The sequence below is a fragment of the Hyla sarda genome, chromosome 12, assembly GCF_029499605.1.
Source record: "Hyla sarda isolate aHylSar1 chromosome 12, aHylSar1.hap1, whole genome shotgun sequence".
In the NCBI taxonomy this organism is placed as follows: domain Eukaryota; kingdom Metazoa; phylum Chordata; class Amphibia; order Anura; family Hylidae; genus Hyla; species Hyla sarda.
The window spans coordinates 55,432,343-55,454,762 of record NC_079200.1 but is presented as its reverse complement, the minus strand read 5'-3'; the positions used below and the strand labels follow the sequence as shown (position 1 = coordinate 55,454,762).

The 22,420-nt window shown below is 48.4% G+C and overlaps 1 protein-coding gene across 1 annotated transcript in view; it reads right to left on the bottom strand.

Annotated features, from left to right (window-relative positions):
• Positions 1–21,871, bottom strand: part of EDN3 (endothelin 3) — a 163,855-nt gene extending 141,984 nt beyond the window's left edge. Inside the window, exon 1 of the mRNA XM_056549078.1 lies at positions 21,692–21,871. The gene's annotated coding sequence lies outside the window, so the exon portion shown is untranslated. The remainder of the gene's footprint in view (positions 1–21,691) is intronic.
• Positions 21,872–22,420: the final 549 nt, after the last annotated feature.

Genomic DNA, 22,420 nt, shown 5'->3' with positions numbered 1-22,420 from the left:
AGGTCTGGAATCACAGGCAAGGAACACACAAGGAACGCTTTCACTGGCACTAGGGCAACAAGATCCGGCGAGGGAGTGAAGGGGAAGTGAGGTGATATAGGGAAGTGCACAGGTGTAAACACTAATTGGAACCACTGCACCAATCAGCGGTGCAGTGGCCCTTTAAATCGCAAAGACCCGGCGCGCGCGCGCCCTAGGGAGCGGGGCCGCGCGCGCCGGGACAGAACTGACGGGGAGCGAGTAAGGTACGGGAGCCGGGGTGCGCATCGCGAGCGGGCGCTACCCGCATCGCGAATCGCATCCCGGCCGGAGGTGGTAACGCAGCGCCCCGGGTCCGTGGAACCGACCGGGGCGCTGCAGTGAGGGAAGTGTAGCGAGCGCTCCGGGGAGGAGCGGGGACCCGGAGCGCTCGGCGTAACAGGTACGTTCTATTTTACACTGCGGATCTGCCGTTGAAGGACCGCTACATGGTGCCTTTAGTTGTGCCTGCTCGGCGTGGCAATACGCCGCTACAAGCAGACACAATGTGATGTGTGAGTCGCTGCGCACATCCGCAGTATACTCGCACATCACGGGAGCTCACGGCTTGGCTTCTGGAGCAGGGGGAGTGGCCTTAATGTGTGCGAGTACACCGCGCATGCGCGGCAACTCTCACAACGCTTCAGTGTGTGTGCTCGTAGCAGCGTATTGCCGCTCCGAGCAGGCACATCTAAAGGCACCATGTAGTAGTCCTTCAGTGGTGGATCCGCAGCGTAATATACACTATAGATCCACTCGTCTGAACGTACCCTTACAGTGTGCCACCCCAGTAGTAATGATGTTACATGAGGAGGAGGTTTGTTACAGTGTGTCACCCCAGTAGTAAGGAGATTACATGAGAAGGAGGTTTGTTACAGTGTTTGACCCCCGTAGTAAGGAGATTACATGAGGAGGAGGTTTGTTACAGTGTGTCACCCCAGTAGTAAGGAAATTACATGAGGAGGAGGTTTGTTACAGTGTGTGACCCCCGTAGTAAGGAGATTACATGAGGAGGAGGTTTGTTACAGTGGGTCACCCCAGTATTAAGGAGATTACATGAGGAGGAGGTTTGTTACAGTGTGTTACCCTAGAAGTAAGGAGATTACATGAGGAGGGGGTTTGCTACAGTGTGTCACCCCAGTAGTAAGGTGGGGTGTGCCAAAGGGTACAGTCCAGGGGGCGGTTAGCTTTTGCCTAGGGTACACACGCTCCGGGACGAGAATGCTGCAGCTCTGATTCCTATTATCTTAAGGCGATGTTCCCTGGTCTCCCAGCGGATCGTGTATAATGATGGGCCAATAGAACTTCCCGCTTTTTGGACACCATATTATTGGAGTTCTGTCTTCCATCTTTTTTCTACTTGTTACATAGCTTTGGTCAAGCTTGAGGACTGCACCCACGGACTTGAAAGTCCCTAACACTGTGCGCTATTCCATAGCTTCTTTCTATATATTGTACACTACAGTGATATTTAACCCCTAAAATGACACAGGATGTAAATGTATGTCTTGGTGCCCTGGTACTTAACGCACCAGGACGTACATTTACATCCTGAACATAACCTCGAGCACCGGAGTGGTGCTTGTGTCATGCGCAGCAGGTATCGGCTGCTATCAGCAGCCAGGGACCCGCAGGTAATGGCGGACATCAGCAATCATGCTGATGTCTGCCATTAACCCCTCAGATGCTATGATCAATACAGATCACGGCATCTGCAGCACTGCGGTTGGTAAAATGGATGATTGGACCACCAGTGGCGCTGCCGCGGGGATCCGATCATCCATAATGGCGGACAGAGGTCCCATCACCTGCCTCCGTGTGTCTCCATGGGTCTACTTCTCTGGTCTGAGATCGAGCAGATCAGAGCAGAAGATCACCGATAATACTGATCAGTGCTATGCCCTATGTATAGCACTGAACAGTATTGGCAATGAAGTGATTTCTATTAATAGTCCCCTATGGGGACTATTAACTCCTTAACCCCTTGGGGACGGAGCCCATCTGGGATGCTTTTACTTTTCATTCTGATTCCGAGATTGTTTTTTCGTGGCATATTCTACTTTATGTTAGTGGTACATTTTTGTCGATACTTGCATCATTTCTTGGTTTTTATTATTTTATGAAAAAATTGAAAATTTTGCATTTTTCTAACTTTGAAGCTCTCTGCTTGTAAGGAAAATAGACATTCCAAATAAATTATATATTGATTCACATATTAAATATGTCTACTTTATGTTTGCATTTTTCAAAATCAGAATTTTTCAGGGACCAGTTCATTTTTTAAGTGGATTTGAAGGGCCTTCATATTAGAAACACCCCACAAATGACCCCATTATAAAAACTGCACCCCTGAATTTAAAATGACAATCAGAAAGTTTGTTAACCCTTTAGGTGTTTCACAGGAATAGCAGCAAAGTGAAGGAGAAAATTCAAAATCTTCATTTTTTACACTCTCATGTTCTTGTAGACCCAGGGGTAATAGTAGAAAAAGCCCCCCAATTTCTCTCGAGTAAGGAAATACCTCATAAGTGTATGTGAAGTGCTCAGCGAGCGCAGTAGAGGGCTCAGAAGGGAAGGAGCAACAATGGGAATTTGAAGAGTGAGTTTTTCTGAAATGGTTTTTGAGGGGCATGTCACATTTAGGAACCCCTTTTGGCAGCATACTATTTTGGAAACTACACCCCTCAAGGCACGTAACAAGGGGTCCAGTGAGCCTTAACACCCCACAGGTGTTTGACGACTTTTCGTTAAAGTCGGATGTGTAAATGAAAAAAAAAAAATTTTTCACTAAAGTGCAGTTTTTTCCCCAAATTTACCATTTTTACAAAAGGTAATGGGAGAAAATGCCACCCAAAATTTGTAACTCCATGTCTTCTGAGTATGGAAATACCCCATGTTAGGGTGTAAAATGCTCTGCGGGCGAACTACAATGCTCAGAAGAGAAGGAGACACATTTGGCTTTTGGAAAGCAACTTTTGCTGTAATGGTTTTTGGGGGCATTTAGGAAGCCCCTATGGTGCCAGAACAGCAAAAAAAAAACACTTGGCCTACTATTTTGGAAATTAAACCCCTCAATGAACGTAACAAGGGGTACATTGAGCCTTAACACCCCACAGGTGTTTGACAACTTTTTGTTAAAGTCGGATGTGTAAATGAAAAAATTTTTATTTTTTTACTAAAATGCAGTTTTTCCCCCCCAAATTTTACATTTTTACAAGGGGTAATAGGAGAAAATTCCCCCCAAAATGTGTAACCCCCATTTCTTCTGAGTATGGAAATACCCCATGTTAGGACATAAAATGCTCTCTGGGCGCACTACAATGCTCACAAGAGAAGGAGTCACATTTGGCTTTTGGAAAGCAAATTTTGCTGAAATGGTTTTGGGGGGGAAGGTCGCATATAGGAAGCCCCTATGGTGCCAGAACAGCAAAAAAAAAAAAAAGACATCACATGGGGGCGGAGCCATGACGTCACAATGCTCTGGCCCCGTGATCACCAGTAATCAGACCCAGAGCGAACATGCTTCAGGGACTGATTGTAACGGGGTGCTGCGTGCAAGATCACAAGGGTCCCCAGCGGCGGGACCCCCGCGATCAGGCATCTTATCCCCTATCCTTTGGATAGGGGATAAGATGTCTTAGCGCCGGAGTACCCCTTTAAATGTGTATATTTTTGTCCCTACAGCTCTTGTCTGTGTGTCTCTGTGAGTCCAAATACAGGAAGTGTGGGTGGACAAGCAGAGCTCTGTGCAGTGAGGACAAGCAGGGCTCTGTGCAGTAAGGCCAAGAAGGGCTCTGTGCAGTGAGGACAAGCAGGGCTCTGAACACTGAGGACAAGCAGGGCTCTGAACACTGAGGACAAGCAGGGTTCTGTACACTGAGGACAAGCAGGGCTCTGTGCACTGAGAACAAGCAGGGCTCTATGCACTGAGGACAAGCAGGGTTCTGTGCTCTGAGGACAAGAAGGGCTCTGGGCACTGAGGACAAGCAGGGCTCTGTACACTGAGGACAAGCAGCGCTCTGTGCACTGAGGCGCTGTGACACATCTCTAGCTCACACAGCAGGATGATTGACAATCCAGGAGCCTGCACAGAGCCCCGCTTGTCCTGCCCTCACTTCCTGTATTTGGACTCCTCATACAGACACACAGGCAAAAATATAAAAATATTTTTCACCCAAAAATACACAAATTTTTTCATTAATGTATATTACAAATATACATAGAATAGAATTATCTACTTTATATCAAAAGTTTTTGTTAACAATAGGTATACTTTAAGTAACTGAATCAAGGCAAAGCATGTACCATTAAAGAAGCATCTGGGATTTTTTTTTGTATCATAGGCTTTTATTAGAAAATAACATAGAGGTTCTTTGGTATGCATTGTGCTTACCTGTTTTAGCTCATGTGGCAGACATGCATTTTCAGTCATATTATATTCTATTTTACACTGAAATAATTTTTAATGGAGTCTTATCACTGCAGTTCATCTAATCAGACCAACCTAATTAGCGAGGTGAACTGATTAGACTCATATATAGTTTTGATGCCTGTTCTGATTTAAAGTGCGTTATTGGTGAAATATTGCAATAAAGAGAATATGTTTTTAACCACAATAGAGGTGTTTTATGAAGATTTGAAATCTTTAGCTTGTGTTCACATATTGCATTTTGCATACATTTGCATTTGTATGATAGTAAGTGTGCATTCTATGGGCAAAACATTATTAAAAAACATTAAAAGATATTTGGTTTAGGCTGTCCAGTAAAGCCCAACCCCTGTTTAGAATGCCACTACTTATGTGGGACAAGTGGTTAATTTCATCCATGTGTCTTACTTCGTTGTTCCTCTGTGATCTTTTCTTATCCTAGTCATTGGTATGTGTTACAGTACGCATCTTCTGGAGTCATTTTGCCGACATTAATCACAACTGCAATTTTATGGTTGTCAAGCAACAAGTAGCGGGTCAATTTTCAGATGACCAGGAATGTTGCTAGAGCAAACTATCATTATTTGTCAATGGTCATGCCTTGTAAAGGTCATGATGTTGTGTCCTACTCAGAGCTAGGTTAAAAATTTGGTAGGTTTATGAGAATTATGGAGACAGCCAAGCCAGTAATTCACTACGACTCAACAAGAGAAGCCATATGTGTGCAAGGTCACTTCTTCTTCACTGGATAGGACCATTGAAAAGCCATATGGGATCTAGTTTCCCTACCTGTTTAGGTGTCCCAGGGCTGAGAGGTGAAAAAAAAAAAAAAAAAAAAAAAAAATATATATATATATATACATATTGAATAAGTAGAAAATGGGAAATTATGTAAATGGAACATAGTAGAGGCCCCTTGTACCTACCTAATCATCCCATTCTAGTTCAACCCCAGGGTAATCTTATTTGTACCACTGTATTTGGTGATTTCTGTTTGTAAGTACCTACCACTCAAGCAAATTAAATGGAATGATCCCAAGACTATAATTATGCACTTTGCTGCCTACTGAAAGCAAATAGTGTCACGTAGGGCAGGGATAAGTGCAGCCCAGAGCTCACCCACAGAAACTTTTCCTGCCTACTTGAGTATCCGCCCTAAAGAAGTATCCTCAACTAAGTGCAGGGGTTTAACAAGGTCCACAACAATAAAAATAAAAACATTGTACAGCATCAGGGTAGCAGGCAGGATACAAGGGGTTAACAGGCAAAACACAAGGTACAAAACGGAGTTAAAAACAAACAGTGAAAGCATAGTCAGACAGGCCGAATCAAAGCCTACTTTTTGAGTAAAGAACAAGTGAAAGGCATTATGTGTTCTCAAAGAATTAGAGAATATTATTCAATTCTACTATAAATAGAGATGAGCTAATTGAAGCTGACGGACCCGAATTCATTACGAATTTCTGGAAATATTCGATTCACAACTAATGCAAATATTGTTGTGATTCTATCACGTGAATCGCTTAATTAAACTCCATTTACTGCGGGGCAGGCTCCATGGCATATACACATGTCAGTATAGGGGGCAAGGAACGCTGGGAAGACGGGAAGGGAAGTAGGCGGGATGACCCTGAATCACATGCAGGATGCAGCCTATCAGCAGCCAGTCACTCCCATGATGTCACAGCCCTATATAATCGGCAGCCATAATTCCGGCTCCTCACTTCATTACAATACATTACAGAGCCAGTGTGTGTGTGTGTTACAGCAGAGAAAAGAGCAGTCCAGCAGTGTTTAACATCCTCCTTGTCACATCAGCGTTCTCGGGGAGGGAGAGCTTTGTTTTTTTCACTTAAATGTAAGCAGATGTAGCAGAGGGGAACCCATAGCGGAATAGCGTCTTGACAAGGGGTTTAGTTGTTCCAGTGCGTAATATGTATTTATAGGGGGGGGGGGGGATGCTTTGCGTGAGGCAGTGGTCAGTCGGGGCTGGAGATAAGGGATATGGGGGGGGGGTCAATAGTTCAAGGGGCAGGGGCTAGGAGGTTACTTAAGGGCTGGTAGGGGAAGAGTTATTTCAGTGGCGGTAAAGATCATACCTGAAGGATTTGGAGGCCTTGTTTGGGCAGCTGCGGGAGGTGGAAAAATGTCATGGCGATGGGTGGTTTGGGGAGCAGTTCCGGTCTGTGCTGGGCAGAGGTTCTGCGGACGGACAGGTGGCTACTTCCCCTCTTGTAGGTACGGCACGGGACCCGCCGGTCTCATCCCCCGGAGTGGTTGAGCCTGGAGATTACCCCGTGGTCGCAGTGGCAGGTGAGTAGTCCCAGCGGTCCATCCCGGGGACCTGTGGTGGCGGGGACTTCATCTGCAGCGAGAGCTGTGAAAGTGACTTCGGGGGGGGGGGGGGGGTGGGGGGGGGGAGTCTGGGCCCGGCTTTGCTCCTCCTCCTGCTCGGCCAGGGAACTGGCTCCCTGCACGTCCCAGCTGCCGGGGCTGTGAGAGTGTGTCGAGCAGAGAGGAGGCTTCCTGCTGTGTCCTCTTTTGATGTGTGGGCGCCCTCTGGTGGTCAGGAGTGGCTGTGCAGGCTATCAACTGCTGGGGAGACTGGAACTTCTGCAGCAAGTATGATGAGAGATAGTGCTGTAGAGATGCGGCGTCCGCAGTCAGCGGGGGAGTGCTCCAGCAGGCGGCATGTGCAGTCGGCGGCACCAGGGGCCCGTGATGGAAAATTGTCTGTTGACCGGCGCCAGAGTTCTGGTGGCAGGGGACAGCGTGGCGGCCGGGAGTATAGTCCTGCCCTCTCTACTGACCTGGAGGACGGCGAGGTGGTGGATCAAGTGGAACGGTCTTCCTCTGCAGCGGTGATGGCGGATGATCGGCCTTCGGTGTCTGGTGGTGAAGTGGAGCGGGTCCGGTCGGGCCCCTCGGCTGCGTCTGCAAGGAGGTCTGGAGCTGACGAGTCCAGGGAGTGGACTGTGGGCTTGGCGGCTGCTGGGACGGCTGTCTCAGGGCAGCCTGGTGAGTGCTCTATGTTGGGGTGTGGGGATTGTAGGGGAGGGGGGGTGATGTCTCTGTCCGTGTCTTGTTGTTTCAGTTGTTGGGGGTGTTTTCGCAGCGTACTGGGGATGGGGGGGCTGTCTTCTCTCCATTGCCAGTGTGGGGGCATCAGGTCGTGGTGCTGGGGCAGCTGGGGAGTTGGCTTTGGGGCCAGTGACTAGTGGCGGTGTTAGTGGTGGGGTTGTCCTGACGGCAGTTTCGGTCTCGGGGGCAGTTGCTGCTGTTGCGCTGCTGGTGGGGGCTGTGGTCAAGGATGCCTCAGCGGTGGCACCCAAGGAGGTCTGGGGTGAAGAGGTGCGCCTCGCTCATGCGGCCAAGGGAAAGGTGTATGTTTGCTTAGAGAAGCAGGAAGTTAAGGAAAAGATTTGGAAGGACGAATACGTTGAAATCTTTTTGTTACTTCCGATGGAGAAATTCAATTTATACCGCAAGAAGCCGGAGGAGAGTAAGGAGGAGGAAAAGCATCAGTATCACTTGATTCCCCGCACTTTTTCTAATTGGCTCCAGGCGTTTACTATTCTTGCCAGTGTGATTGGGGAAAGGGCTCCGGCCAATTATTCCGCTTTGTTTTGCCATTTGTACAGTATCGGGGAGGCCTATCGAACGTACGGGGAGGGGGGTTGTTTGGTTGAGCTATGACGAACAGTTTCGTCAGCAGAAGGCGGTGCGTCCGTCCTTGCAGTGGGATCACAAGGACATAGGTCTATGGATGCGCCTTTAGCGGCTCCAAGGGGTGGGCCTCAGCCCTTTCAGGGGGCAGCCGGCGGTTCTTCCGCAGCCGGGCAGTTGGCTGGAGCACGGAGAGGTTGCTGCTGGCAGTTCAACGAGAGGACCTGCAGGTTCGCCTCCGCCTGTGGCTTTAAACACGAGTGTACGCGCTGTGTTTTAAGCGGGGTAGAAGAAAAGGTTGCGGAGACTTTGCAGGCCCGGAATGACTTTGGTGAGAGTGGCAGAGATGCACTTGTTTTTAAGCCGGCACCCAAATAGGGCGGCGGCAGCACTGTTGTTGGAGGGTTTTACTCTTGGTTTTTGGATCCCTAGTTCGGCAGTGGCGTCTGGTTGCGGGGGGCATAATCTGGTGTCGGCTGACGAGACCCCAGGGGTGGTGTCAACTAAGCTGGCGGCGGAGGTGGTGTTGGGCAGAATGGCGGGCCCCTTTGCGGAACCTCCGTTGGAAGGGTTGGTCGTTTCACCGCTTGGCTTGGTCGCTAAGAAGGATCCGTGGAAGTTCCGGATGATCCATCACTTGTCGCATCCGGCTGGGGCATCAGTGAATGATGGGATTGCCAGGGGGGCGTGTTCAGTGTCTTATACGTCTTTTGATGAAGCGGTTAAGTGGGTTCTCGAGTTTGGGCACGGGGCCTTGCTGGAAAAAACGGATGTGGAATCGGCATTTCGGTTGTTGCCAGTGCATCCGGATAGTTTGCGTTTGCTGGGGATTCATTGGCAGGAGAGTTTTTATGTGGATTGTTGCCTTCCGATGGGTTGCTCAATTTTGTGCACCTATTTTGAGGCTTTCAGTTGTTTTCTGGAATGTGTGCTGAAGCAGGAGGCCGGCTGGTCCTCTGTGTTGCACTACCTCAATGATTTTTTGGTTGTGGGCCTGGCTGGGTCGCAGATCTGTTCAGTACTGTTACATACCATGGAGGCGGTGGCTCACCGTTTTGGGGTTCCGTTGGCCGGTGACAAGACCGAGGGTCCGGCGACGGTAGTTACATTTTTGGGCATCATTATCGATACTGAGCAGATGGAGTGCCGCCTTCCGGAAAATAAGCTGGAGGATTTGCCGAAATGTGTGGCTCGTTGCCGGATGTGTCATAAGGATCGTTTGAGTGTGGTACAGTCGTTATTAGGTAAGTTGAATTTTGCATGTAAGATTTTGCCTATGGGAAGGGTGTTTTGTAGGCGTTTGGCTATGGCCACGGCCCGCGTCTCTGTGGCTCACCATTTTGTTCGGTTGTCTGCGGATGTGCGCGCACATTTAGCGGTTTGGGAGTCCCTTTTGGCTGTGCACAAGGGGCATTCGGTCTGGATGGCCGAGGTGGTGGAGGATGCCGCCTTGGAGCTGTTCATGAATGTGGCAGGCTCGCTGGGTTTTGGAGCTTATTTTGGTGGGCGTGGTGTGAGTCCTGGCGGCAGGAAGGACTGTTGTCTACTCTGGTGTTGTTGGAACTGTTTCCATTTGTGTTGGCAACAGAGATTTGGGGTGACTGGTTACGGGGTAGGCGGGTTCATTTCCGTTGTGACAATATGGGTGTGGTTATGCAATCAATAATCAGACTTCTAATTCACCGTCAGTGTTGCGCTTGTTGCGCCGTTTGGTGTTGCGGAGCTTGTTTTTGCATGCTTTTTTATTGCTGTGCATGTGCCTGGAGTGCTGAATTCCATTGCTGACTCCCTTTCTCGCTTTCAGTGGGACAGGTATTGCACGTTGGCACCGGTGGCGGAGCGATGTGGTATCCCTTGTCCCGAAGAGCTTTGGAGTGTGATGTTGAGTCGGCATCGGGATTGATTCGGCATTCTTTGGCTGATCATACCTGGGAGTCCTATGCTAAGGTTTGGCGTGATTGGGAGGAGTTGGTGCGCAGTGTGGATGTGTGTGAAGTGGCGGACAACTGGGTGACGGTGGTTTTGTATTTTCTGGGAGTTGTATGAATCGGGGGTGTTTTTTTCTGGGGTTTACAGTAGAATGTCGACCTTGGCTTTTTAGTTTGCTATCCGTGGTTTGGAGGATGTTACGAAGCATTTTTGGTTCGCCGGGCCTTGAGGGGCTATCGGCAGGGGGAGGAGGGCTGATCGTCGGTGCCCGGTGTCCTTTGAGTTGTTGAAGTTTTTGGCGGAACAGGTAGAGGTGCAATGTTTTGATCCTAATGAGGTCTTGCTGTTTCGTCTGGCGTTCTCGCTGGCATTTTTTGGGGCATTCAGGGTCTCTCGGAGCCGTAGAGCTTTGGGGGCTTGTCTTTTATGGACATAGAGTTGTTTCCAGAGCTGGTCTGTTGCTGTCTTCACCGGTCCAAGATGGATCAGACTGGTGCGGGCCATTGGGTGGCTTTGGGCGCTTTGCCTGGGACATTGGTGTGTCCGGTGCGTTGCATGGAGGAGTTTTTGGCGGTCTGCCCAAGGACATTGTTGGTTCACTCGGATGGTTCCACATTGTCTCACTATCAATTTGTGTCTGTGTTCCATAGTTGCTCCTGGGGACTATAGTCAGGAATGGGTGTACCCATCTATCCCCTTCTATATATTATAATGTAGATTAAACTGGCTTAATAACTGGCTTAATAATACTATATAATAACAACTAAGATAAATTGGTTACTGAAAATTGATATATAGTAATAATATTGTTGGACACCTGTGAGATAAAAGAGACCACCACAAATGATATAATAAGAACAATTGAAATTGGAATGAAGTTAGAACCTTATTAATAGGAATGTGACCAATGGTGACCGGCGTATTGCGGTCACATGACTCATATGAATGCAAACATAAACAAAGAGATCAGCTGACCGGTCATGTGGATGCGTGAGTCGCGCGAGACGCGTGGTGAGAGGAGGATCACTAGGCGCAGATCCGGATTGACGGAGGGAGTTCCAATGCATATGAATGGAACCTCCAATGATGCGCATCGCCGAAACAATAGTAGGCGAGGCGCATGATCGGAACCTGCGACAAGGTGAGAACAAATCAGGGAACTGTATTGACGTCACCTAGGAGTGACTTCTCATGCAGTGAATGGCCCAACAAGCAAAAACTATCCTAATCATGACGTGGTATGATCTGATTGGACGGGGAATGATGACAAAAATTCCCCACCTACAAACAGAGGACATTTAAACCCTGGGCATGGAGATTTGAACCATTAGCACCTCGACCCTTGATAAAGCTGGTCGCGGCCGGCAAAACGTCGGGGGGGGGTGCCAATACATGGCATTTTAATAGGCAGCCTAGGGACCAGAGAGCAAATGATAGTAATATATGGATTGGAGGCAGGAATTTAACTACTGAGTGGAAGAAATTATAAATATCCTTTGGGAGAATATCCAACCATAATATAGAGGACAAGAGGAATATACATTCCACGTTATCTGTTCCCTGACTGTGTATTTAAAGCACATCATTATTATTTTCTCACAAGTGTTAAAAGTTTTAATAAATAAATAATAAAGATATATGTTTTAATATTATAGGGTTCCCAAGTTTTGGAAATTAGTTCCATGAAGGCATAAGCCTTAATGGGAAATTGAATATATCTTGTATAAATCCTGGGAAACCCTTTGGATGAATTAGATTTTTTTGGAGGTATGGTTTGGGGACGTTTTTTGCCGGAGGTTTATCGGCATGCTACCTTGGATCGTCCTCCAGATGTGCTGGTGGTTCTCCTGGGGGGTGACTCTCTTCCTGTGAGTTGATTCGGGACATCAAGTTGGATCATTTGCGTTTGCAGGCTACGTTTCTGGGCATCATTTCTGTCTGGTCGGAGATGGTGGCGCGGCGAGTTTGGCGGTATGCTAGGTCTGTGGCGAAAGTGAATAAGGCTAGGATCAAGGCTAACAAGGAGGTGGGAAATGGAGGCATAGTGAGTTAGAGGGGGAGCCTGGGGAGTTTTTGGATGGGGATGGCATTCATTTGAATGCGATAGGCTTTGATTTCTGTGCTTTGGCCTTGCAGGAAGGGATAGAGACTGCGTGGTAGGATGAAAGTGGGTAAGGGGTCACACACTTTCATCTGTGGCAGGAAAAGGGTCCTTGGAGGTGGTATCTCAGGATAAGTTTGGTAATTTACAGTTGGAATGGGCCTCCTGGTGGTGGTCGGGGCCCCAGGAGTAATTGGGTACATGCACTAAGTCATGTGGGTGCCTGTGGGCCAGGTGATTGCGGCCATGGGTAATGTGTTTGGTAGTGCATGTGGTGGTGAAATGTGGTGGAATTTACAGAGTGGTTTTTAGTTGCCCTCCAGGGATCCTTTCTAAGTTGGTATACTGTTAATATTGTGAATATTGTTTAAATGTTAAATATTTAATATATTTTTTGATAAACGGGCCTTGGGGCCCAATTTTCTCCAGGCACGTGTCAAGTGTCATTTTTGGGTTAGGCAATTTTGGTACTCCAGTAACAGGAACACAATCTAAAGTCCCTTTAGTCAAGGATTTTTACTACAGCTGCAGGCATTAACCTCCCAGTCACTTTCTTCGGCATAGTATTACAGAGAGGGGCAGATAGCTGTGTGTTGCCTCATACATTTCAACAAGCTGCCTCACCTTCATAAACCTTAGCAGAGGAGGCAGAAATAATTTTTCAGCGCGATTCAGTGTCTTTGTTCCACAAAAAATCATCTGCTGGTTATACTAGTCTGTAGACGGTAAAATACCCAGCAGTCCATTCCTAATTGTCTTTGACAGAGTGCAATTTTGTGTTTCGTACACAGCTTTTTTTGGCTGCAGCACTGTTCTGTACTGTTGGTGTTGTGCAAATTTTTTTTTAAGGGTACTGTAGCACATTTTTCTGCCCTCATAAGTGCATACCGCAGACGTACATCTAAGTAGTGTACCATTTTGTACCTGTTAATCTGTCAAGGACCCACATACTGTGAAAAGACAGACAAAAGTAATCACCGGCTGGTGTTTCACAAAAATACTGAGTTTTTAGTCGTACTGTGGCGCATTTTTCTGCCCTCATAAGTGCATACCGCATACATACATCTAAGTACTGTACTATTTTTTACCTGTTAATCTGTCAAGGACCCACATACTGTGAAAAGACAGACAAAAGTAATCACCGGCTGGTGTTTCACAAAAATACTGAGTTTTTAGTCGTACTGTGGCGCATTTTTCTGCCCTCATAAGTGCATACCGCATACATACATCTAAGTACTGTACTATTTTTTACCTGTTAATCTGTCAAGGGCCTACATACTGGGAAAGGACAGACAAAAGTAATCACCGGCTGGTGTTTTACAAAAAAATTGAGTTTTTAGGCGTATTGTAGCGCATTTTTCTGCCCTCATAAGTGCATACCACATACCTACATCTAAGAAGTGTACTATTTTAAACCTGTTAATCTGTCAAGGGCCTAGATACTGTGAAAGTCCAGGCAAAAGTACTCACCGGCTGGTGGTATACTCAGATACTTTTTTAAGTGTGCTGTAGAAAATGTTTCTGCCCTTATAAGTGCATACCACATACCGTATTTATCGGCGTATAACACACACTTTTTATGCTAAAATTTTTAGCCTAAAGTCTACCTGCGTGGTATACGCCGATAAGCGGCTGCAGTTCAATGATTTAAAGCGGGCGCTTTAAATCAATGAACTGCAGTGGCTTTGCAGGTGCAGAGACCGCCACCGCTGCCGGCTTCTCTGCCCCTGCCTTTCCTGGGGTCTAGAGCCCTGCTGCCGGCCCTTCTCTCCCCCTGGCTATTGGTGCCGCTGCCCATTCTCTCCCCCTGGCTATCGGTGCCGCTGCCCCATTGCCGGCGCCGATAGCCAGGGGGAGAGAAGCGGCGCCGGCAATGGGGCAGCGGCGCCGACAGACAGGCGGAGAGAAGAGGCAGTGGCACCCATTGCCGGCGCCGCTGCCCCGTTGCCTCCCCCATCCCCGGTTGTATAATTACCTGTTGCCGGGGTCGGGTCCGCGCTGCTTCAGGCCTCCTGTGTGCGTCGTTGCTATGCACTGCACGGCGCGGCGCAATGACGTCACTCGTCATTGTGCTGCGCCGTGCAGTGCATAGCAACGACACAGGGGACGAACCCACCGGAGGCCTGAAGCAGCGCGGACCCGACCCGGCAACAGGTAATTATACAACCGGGGATGGGGGAGGCAACGGGGCAGCTGCACCCGCAATGGGTGCCACTGCCCCTTCTCTCCCCCTGGCTATCGGCGCCGGCAATGGGGCAGCGGCACTGATAGCCAGGGGGAGAGAATGGGCAGAGGCACCGATAGTCAGGGGAGAGAACGGGCAGTGGCGCAGATAGCCAGCGGGAGAGAAGCGGCGGCAGCAGGGTTCTAGACCCAAGGAAAGGCAGGGGGAGAGAAGCGGGCAGTGACGGCCTCTCTCCCCCTGCCTTTCCTGGGGGTGTATCGGGGTATATGCATGCACACACATGCACCCTCATTTTACCAAGGATATTTGTGTGAAAAACTTTTTTTTACCCAAATATACTTAGTAAAATGAGGGTGAGTGTTATAGGTCGGTGCGTGGTATACCCCGATAAATACGGTACCTACATCTAAGTAGTGTACTATTTTGTACTTTTTAATCTGAAGGGCCAAGATAATGTGAAAAGACAGCCAATAGTACACACCTGCTGCTGTTCTAGAAAATACGGTTTTAAGTGTAGTGAAGCGTATTGTACTACCCTCATATACGCAATAACTATGTCAGGCAGAGTAGTGCCAGGATGTGCACAGAGGAGTGGCAGAGGCCTAAATTCATCAGGCGCAGGCAGAGGTCACAGCAGAGTAGGGGTTTGTGGCAGCCGTAGTTGCAGTGAGAGGTCTGAGCTCCCAGGGTCAGCTAGCAGTGATGTCGCGAGCAGCCGTGATTGATCGGTTGACTCGGTCATCCACTTCATCCCAAGTGAGGTTCACTCGGTCATCCACTTCATCCCAAGTGACATCCGACACACCCAGTCAACAGTCAGTGGGTCCCTCAGAGTTGGCATGGACCTCATGCTGCTGCTACCACCTCCAGGCTCTGTCATTGTGCCACCATATGGTCTCCTTATGCTGATGCTGCCACCTCCAGGCTCTCTAATTGTGCTGCTCTATAGTCTCCTCATGCTGATGCTGTCACCTCCAGGCTCTCTAATTGTGCTGCTCTATGGTCTCCTCATGCTGATGCTACCACCTCCAGGCTCTCTTATTGTGCTGCCATGGATACTGCAAAACATAATTAAGGTGCTGATCCCCAGTTTCAGAAATTCCGTGCATTAGGGTCACTTTCAGGACTCCTGATGCCACTTCCAGGCGGTGCCATTCAGCCAATATATGGTATCTTCATGCTTCAGCCACCTCCAGGCTGTGCCATTCAGACACTATATGGTCTCCTCATGATTCAGCCACCACCAGGCTGTGCCATTCAGACACTATATGTCTCCCTAAGCTGCCACAAACTCCAGGCAGTCATTGAGCCACTATATGGTCTCCTCATACTGATGCCACCTCCAGGCTCTGTCATTGTGATGCCATATGACATGTGACTCCTTGTTAGATTTGGTCCTTTGTACCCACATGCCGGGGGCCGGGACACTAAAACTTGGGAGTTCAAATTCAAAATCCTCAATTTCAATTTCAAAATCTTAAATTTCTATTTAAAATTCTTAAATTTCAATGGTCTCCTCATGCTTTTGCCAAATCCAGGCAGTGCCATTCAGACACTATATGGTCTCTTCATGCTTCAGGCTGTGTCATTCAGCCACTATATTGTCTCCATATATTGACTGTGTATTGTAGGAAACATGTGGGTATCCTTGAGTTAATCTCCCAGCATTATTGCCATGTTGATACCAGACAAGTAATAAAAGGAATTTTGCCAAGGACTAGCAGAAACAGGGAACTGTGGATACTGACTACTGGCTGTTGGAATTGACTGACTATCCCAGGTGGTAGATTTACCATTTTGAAGTTCCTCAGTTCCAGTAGGCTTTAAGTCATACCTTCTTTGTTGTGGTTCTTAAGATGCAGAATTAAGTTGTTTCATGTTTTCCTGTTCCTCCGATGAGCTAATGTCACTGGAACACACAATACTCATATTGTCATCTAATGAAGGATCCTTTTCTTCAGAGAACATATGTATCATTTTATTATTTTGAATGTCAGGTGGTATTCTGACAATTTTTGATTATAAAGGAATTTTGGAATCTGGGACACAGGTAAAAATAAGTATTTTTAAGCGTTCTGTAGCACATTTTTCTGCATACCACATACCTACATCTAAGTAGTGTACTATTTTGTACCTGCTAATCTGTCAAGGGTCTATCTACTATGAAAGGACAGACAATAGTACACACCTGCTGCTGTTCTAGACAAATACTGTTTAAAGCAAAGTGAAGCGTATTGTACTCCCCTCATATACGCTGTTACGCCGAGCGCTCCGGGTCCCCGCTCCTCCCCGGAGCGCTCGCAGCGTCCTCTCATTCGCAGCGCCCCGGTCAGACCTGCTGACCGGGTGCGCTGCAATGTCACTCCCAGCCGGGATGCGATTTGCGACGCGGGAGCCGCCCGCTCGCGATGCGCATCCCGGCTCCCGTACCTGACCCGTTCCCCGTCTGTGTTGTCCCGGCGCGCGCGGCCCCGCTCCTTAGGGCGCGCGCGCGCCGGGTCTCTGCAATTTAAAGGGCCACTGCGCCACTGATTGGCGCAGCAAGCCTAATCAGTGTCATCACCTGTGCACTCCCTACTTATACCTCACTTCCCCTGCACTCCCTCGCCGGATCTTGTTGCCATTGTGCCAGTGAAAGCGTTCCCTTGTGTGTTCCTAGCCTGTGTTCCAGACCTCCTGCCGTTGCTCCTGACTACGATCCTTGCTGCCTGCCCTGACCTTCTGCTACATCCGACCTTGCTCTTGTCTACTCCCTTGTACCGCGCTTATCTTCAGCAGTCAGAGAGGTTGAGCCGTTGCTGGTGGATACGACCTGGTTGCTACCGCCGCTGCAAGACCATCCCGCTTTGCGGCGGGCTCTGGTGAATACCAGTAGCAACTTAGAACCGGTCCACCAACACGGTCCACGCCAATCCCTCTCTGGCACAGAGGATCCACCTCCAGCCAGCCGAATCGTGACAGTAGATCCGGCCATGGATCCCGCTGAGGTCCCGCTGCCAGTTGTCGCCAACCTCACCACGGTTGTCGCCCAGCAGTCGCAACAGGTAGCGCAACAAGGCCACCAGCTGTCTCAACTGACCGTGATGCTACAGCAGCTACTACCACAGCTCCAGCAATCTTCTCCTCCGCCAGCTCCTGCATCTCCTCCGCAGGGAGTGGCCGCTTCCAGCCTTCGATTATCCTTGCCGGATAAATTTGATGGGGACTCTAAGTTTTGCCGTGGTTTTCTTTCGCAATGTTCCCTGCACTTGGAGATGATGTCGGACCAGTTTCCTACTCAAAGGTCTAAGGTGGCTTTCGTAGTCAGCCTTCTGTCTGGGAAAGCTCTGTCATGGGCCACACCGCTCTGGGACCGCAATGACCCTGTCACTGCCTCTCTACACTCCTTCTTCACGGAGATTCGAAGTGTCTTTGAGGAACCTGCCCGAGCCTCTTCTGCCGAGACTGCCCTGCTGAACCTGGTCCAGGGTAATTCTTCTGTTGGCGAGTACGCCATCCAATTCCGTACTCTTGCCTCCGAATTATCCTGGATTAACGAGGCCCTCTGCGCGACCTTTAAAAAAGGCCTATCCAGTAACATTAAAGATGTGCTGGCCGCACGAGAAATTCCTGCTAACCTGCATGTACTCATTCATCTTGGCACCCGCATTGACATGCGTTTTTCCGAAAGGCGTCAGGAGCTCCGCCAGGATATGGACTTTGTTCGCACGAGGCGGTTTCTCTCCCCGGCTCCTCTCTCCTCTGGTCCTCTGCAATCCGTTCCTGTGCCTCCCGCCGTGGAGGCTATGCAAGTTGACCGGTCTCGCTTGACACCTCAAGAGAGGACACGACGCCGCATGGAGAATCTTTGCCTGTACTGTGCCCGTACCGAACATTTCTTGAAGGATTGTCCTATCCGTCCTCCCCGCCAGGAAAGACGCACGCTGACTCCGCACAAAGGTAAGACAGCTCTTGATGTGAACTCTGCTTCTCCACGCCTTACTGTGCCTGTGCGGATATCTTCTTCTACCTTCTCCTTCTCTGCTATGGCCTTCTTGGATTCCGGATCTGCAGGAAATTTTATTTTGGCCTCTCTCATCAACAGGTTCAACATCCCGGTGACCAGTCTCGCCATACCCCTCTACATCAATTCTGTTAACAATGAAAGATTGGACTGTACCGTGCGTTACCGCACGGAACCTCTCCTAATGTGCATCGGACCCCATCACGAAAAAATTGAATTTTTGGTCCTCTCTAACTGCGCTTCAGAAATTCTTCTTGGATTACCGTGGCTTCAACGCCATTCCCCAACCCTTGATTGGACCACAGGGGAAATCAAGAACTGGGGTACTTCTTGCCACAAGGACTGTCTTAAACCGGTTCCCAGTACTCACAGTCGTGACCCTGTGGTTCCCCCGGTATCTGGTCTTCCTAAGGCCTATCTGGACTATGCTGATGTTTTTTGCAAAAAACAAGCAGAGACTTTGCCTTCTCACAGGCCTTATGACTGTCCTATTGACCTCCTCCCGGGTACTACTCCACCCCGGGGCAGAATCTATCCTCTGTCTGCTCCAGAAACCCAAGCCATGTTGGAGTACATCCAGGAGAATTTAAAAAAGGGGTTTATCCGCAAGTCCTCCTCTCCTGCCGGAGCTGGATTTTTTTTTGTCTCCAAAAAAGATGGCTCCCTACGCCCTTGCATTGATTACCGCGGACTTAATAAAATCACGGTAAAAAAACGCTACCCCTTACCTCTTATCTCGGAACTCTTTGATCGCCTACAAGGCGCCCACATCTTTACCAAGCTGGACTTAAGAGGTGCTTATAATCTCATCCGCATCAGGGAGGGGGACGAATGGAAGACTGCATTTAACACCAGAGATGGACACTTTGAGTATCTGGTCATGCCCTTTGGCCTGTGCAACGCCCCTGCCGTCTTCCAAGACTTTGTTAATGAAATTTTTCGTGATCTCCTATATACCTGTGTTGTGGTTTACCTGGACGATATTCTGATTTTTTCTGCCAACTTAGAAGAACACCGCCAGCATGTCCGCATGGTTCTTCAGAGACTTCGGGACAATCAACTTTATGCCAAAATGGAAAAATGTCTCTTTGAATGTCAGTCTCTTCCTTTCCTAGGATACTTAGTCTCTGGCCAGGGACTACAAATGGACCCAGATAAACTATCTGCCGTATTAGATTGGCCACGCCCCTCCGGACTCCGTGCTATCCAACGTTTTTTGGGTCCCCGCTCCTCCCCGGAGCGCTCGCAGCGTCCTCTCATTCGCAGCGCCCCGGTCAGACCTGCTGACCGGGCGCGCTGCAATATCACTCCCAGCCGGGATGCGATTCGCAACACGGGAGGCGCCCGCTCGCGATGCGCATCCCGGCTCCCGTACCTGACCCGTTCCCCGTCTGTGTTGTCCCCGCGCGCGGCCCCGCTCCTTAGGGTGCGCTCGCGCCGGGTCTCTGCAATTTAAAGGGCCACTGCGCCACTGATTGGCGCAGCGGGCCTAATCAGTGTCATCACCTGTGCACTCCCTACTTATACCTCACTTCCCCTGCACTCCCTCGCCGGATCTTGTTGCCATTGTGCCAGTGAAAGCGTTCCCTTGTGTGTTCCTAGCCTGTGTTCCAGACCTCCTGCCGTTGCCCCTGACTACGATCCTTGCTGCCTGCCCTGACCTTCTGCTACGTCCGACCTTGCTCTTGTCTACTCCCTTGTACCGCGCTTATCTTCAGCAGTCAGAGAGGTTGAGCCGTTGCTGGTGGATACGACCTGGTTGCTACCGCCGCTGCAAGACCATCCCGCTTTGCGGCGGGCTCTGGTGAATACCAGTAGCAACTTAGAACCGGTCCACCAACACGGTCCACGCCAATCCCTCTCTGGCACAGAGAATCCACCTCCAGCCAGCCGAATCGTGACATACGCAATAAGTATTTCAGGCAGAGTAGTGAAATTTCAATTTCAAAATCCTTAATTTCAATTTCAAAATCTTACATTTCAATGGTCTCCTCATGCTGCTGCCAACTCTAGGCTGTGCCATTCAGACACTATATGGTACCCTAATGATTCAGCCAACTCCAGGCTGTGTCCTTCAGGCAATATATGGTTTACTGATGCTGCTGAGCCTGGGTCTGGGAAAAAAATTTTTGTTATGGTAGCAATAGTTGTAGCACTAGCTACCCAAAATCTTCAGTTTAAATTGCAGAATTCTTCTTTTAATCTTAGGGATTGTGAAGCCCTAGTGTCTACTCATGCTGCTGCCAACTCCAGACTGTGCCATTCAGACATTATATGGTCTCCTCATGCTTCAGCCAACTCCAGGCTGTGTCCTTCAGGCAATATATGGTTTGCTGATGCTGCTGGGCCAGGGTCTGGAAATAAAAATGTTGTTATGGTAGCAATAGCTACCCAAAATCTTCAGTTTAAATTTCAGAATTTGTATTTTTTTCTTAGGGATTGTGCAGCCCTGGTGTCTACTCATGCTGCTGCCAACTCCAAGCTGTGCCATTCAGACATTATATGGTCTCCTCATGCTTCAGCCAACTCCAGGCTGTGTCATTCAGGCAATATATGGTTTACTGATGCTGCTGGGCCTGGGTCATTCAGCCTTTATATGGTCTCCTCATGCTGCCAACAACTCCGCACTGTGTCATTCAGCCACTATATGTCTCCTCATGCTTCAGACTCATCCAAGCTGTGTCATTCAGCCACTATATGGTCTCCTCATGCTGCCAACACCTCCACGCTGTGTCATTCAGCGACTATATGGTCTCCTCATGCTGCCAACACCTCCAAGCTGTGTCATTCAGCCACTATATGGTCTCCTCATACTGATGCCACCTCCAGGCTCTGTCATTGTGCCGCTCTGCGGCAGTGATTCTAAAAGCGATGCCTGTAATCTGCATGTCATACTGAATAACAGTAATATTTCACTACCCCAGCACACTCCATATGCATGTTAGAACACAGCAAAGTGTTCTACACCCCTATTGAGGCTCTCTGTAGGCCAGAAATAGCCATTTTTAATATAGATTCAGTGCAAATAAATTCGGAAAATTTAGCGAATCGGCCGAATCAAATTTTTTAAAAGATAGCTCATCTCTAACTATAAACTTAACTTACCTGTTACTTCATAAGGCTGATAAAACGTGGAGCCAGTTTACCTTGGGGTACTCTGAGATACAAACCTTATGTCCTATAAGAAAACTAGAGCCACAAGTATGTCTTTTGTTGGTGATTTCTTTCTGTATCTCTTCAGCGTTCCTCGAGTTTCCTGTCTTCGAACCATATTTTCTAAACTAACTACTTCTAACTACTCCCAACACCCGTCCTGCCCTTATTTTTTTCCCCCGAGCTTTAAAAAGCTTTGTTTCATACCTTTCACCTTGCTCAAATTGTGTGAGCTCCCGGCAGGAGAAAGCAGGCATTTCCCAGCAGACCCGACATCACTGAAGCCTGCAAGAGCTGTGCCTCGCCATGCCCCTCACGCACTTCCTGAGTTTGGTCTTCTGCGAAGCCAGGAGGAGACCAAACTAACTGTTTGACTTGTGCTGAGAACAGAACAGAGCCACCTAGTGGCCATTTTTTCAATCACATTAAAAACATATAAAGGTTGACAATTTTAACAGCAAGTAAATAGCAAAGTGTCTTATAATTACATAAGGAACAATATATTAAACGCTTAGTTTCATTACAGGTACTCTTTAAACCTGGGCTCATTTTGTGCAGCTTTGGATAAAAAAAAAAACAACTTCAGTATTATCAGAAATAGAAATAGACTGGTAGAGGAATTTTCATGATTGTTCAATACAAACTCAACTAATGGCAAAAAGCTGCTCATTTTGATTATCTGACACATAACATCTGGGAAACTGTTCCAAATTTTGATTCATTCTCTCCCCTTGCTAGAACCTAGACACAATGGGGGACATGTATCATTGTTTGCTTTAGTAAGCGAGTTCTGAAGGCATTTTTTTTGCCTTAGTTTTGCTTATGTGCTACATATTTATCATATTAACACAGGGGGTTGATGCATTTGGAGCACATAAGCAAAACACAAAAGTCTAAGTGGCCTTTTTAAAATTGCTCATGTAAGGGAGTTTTGTA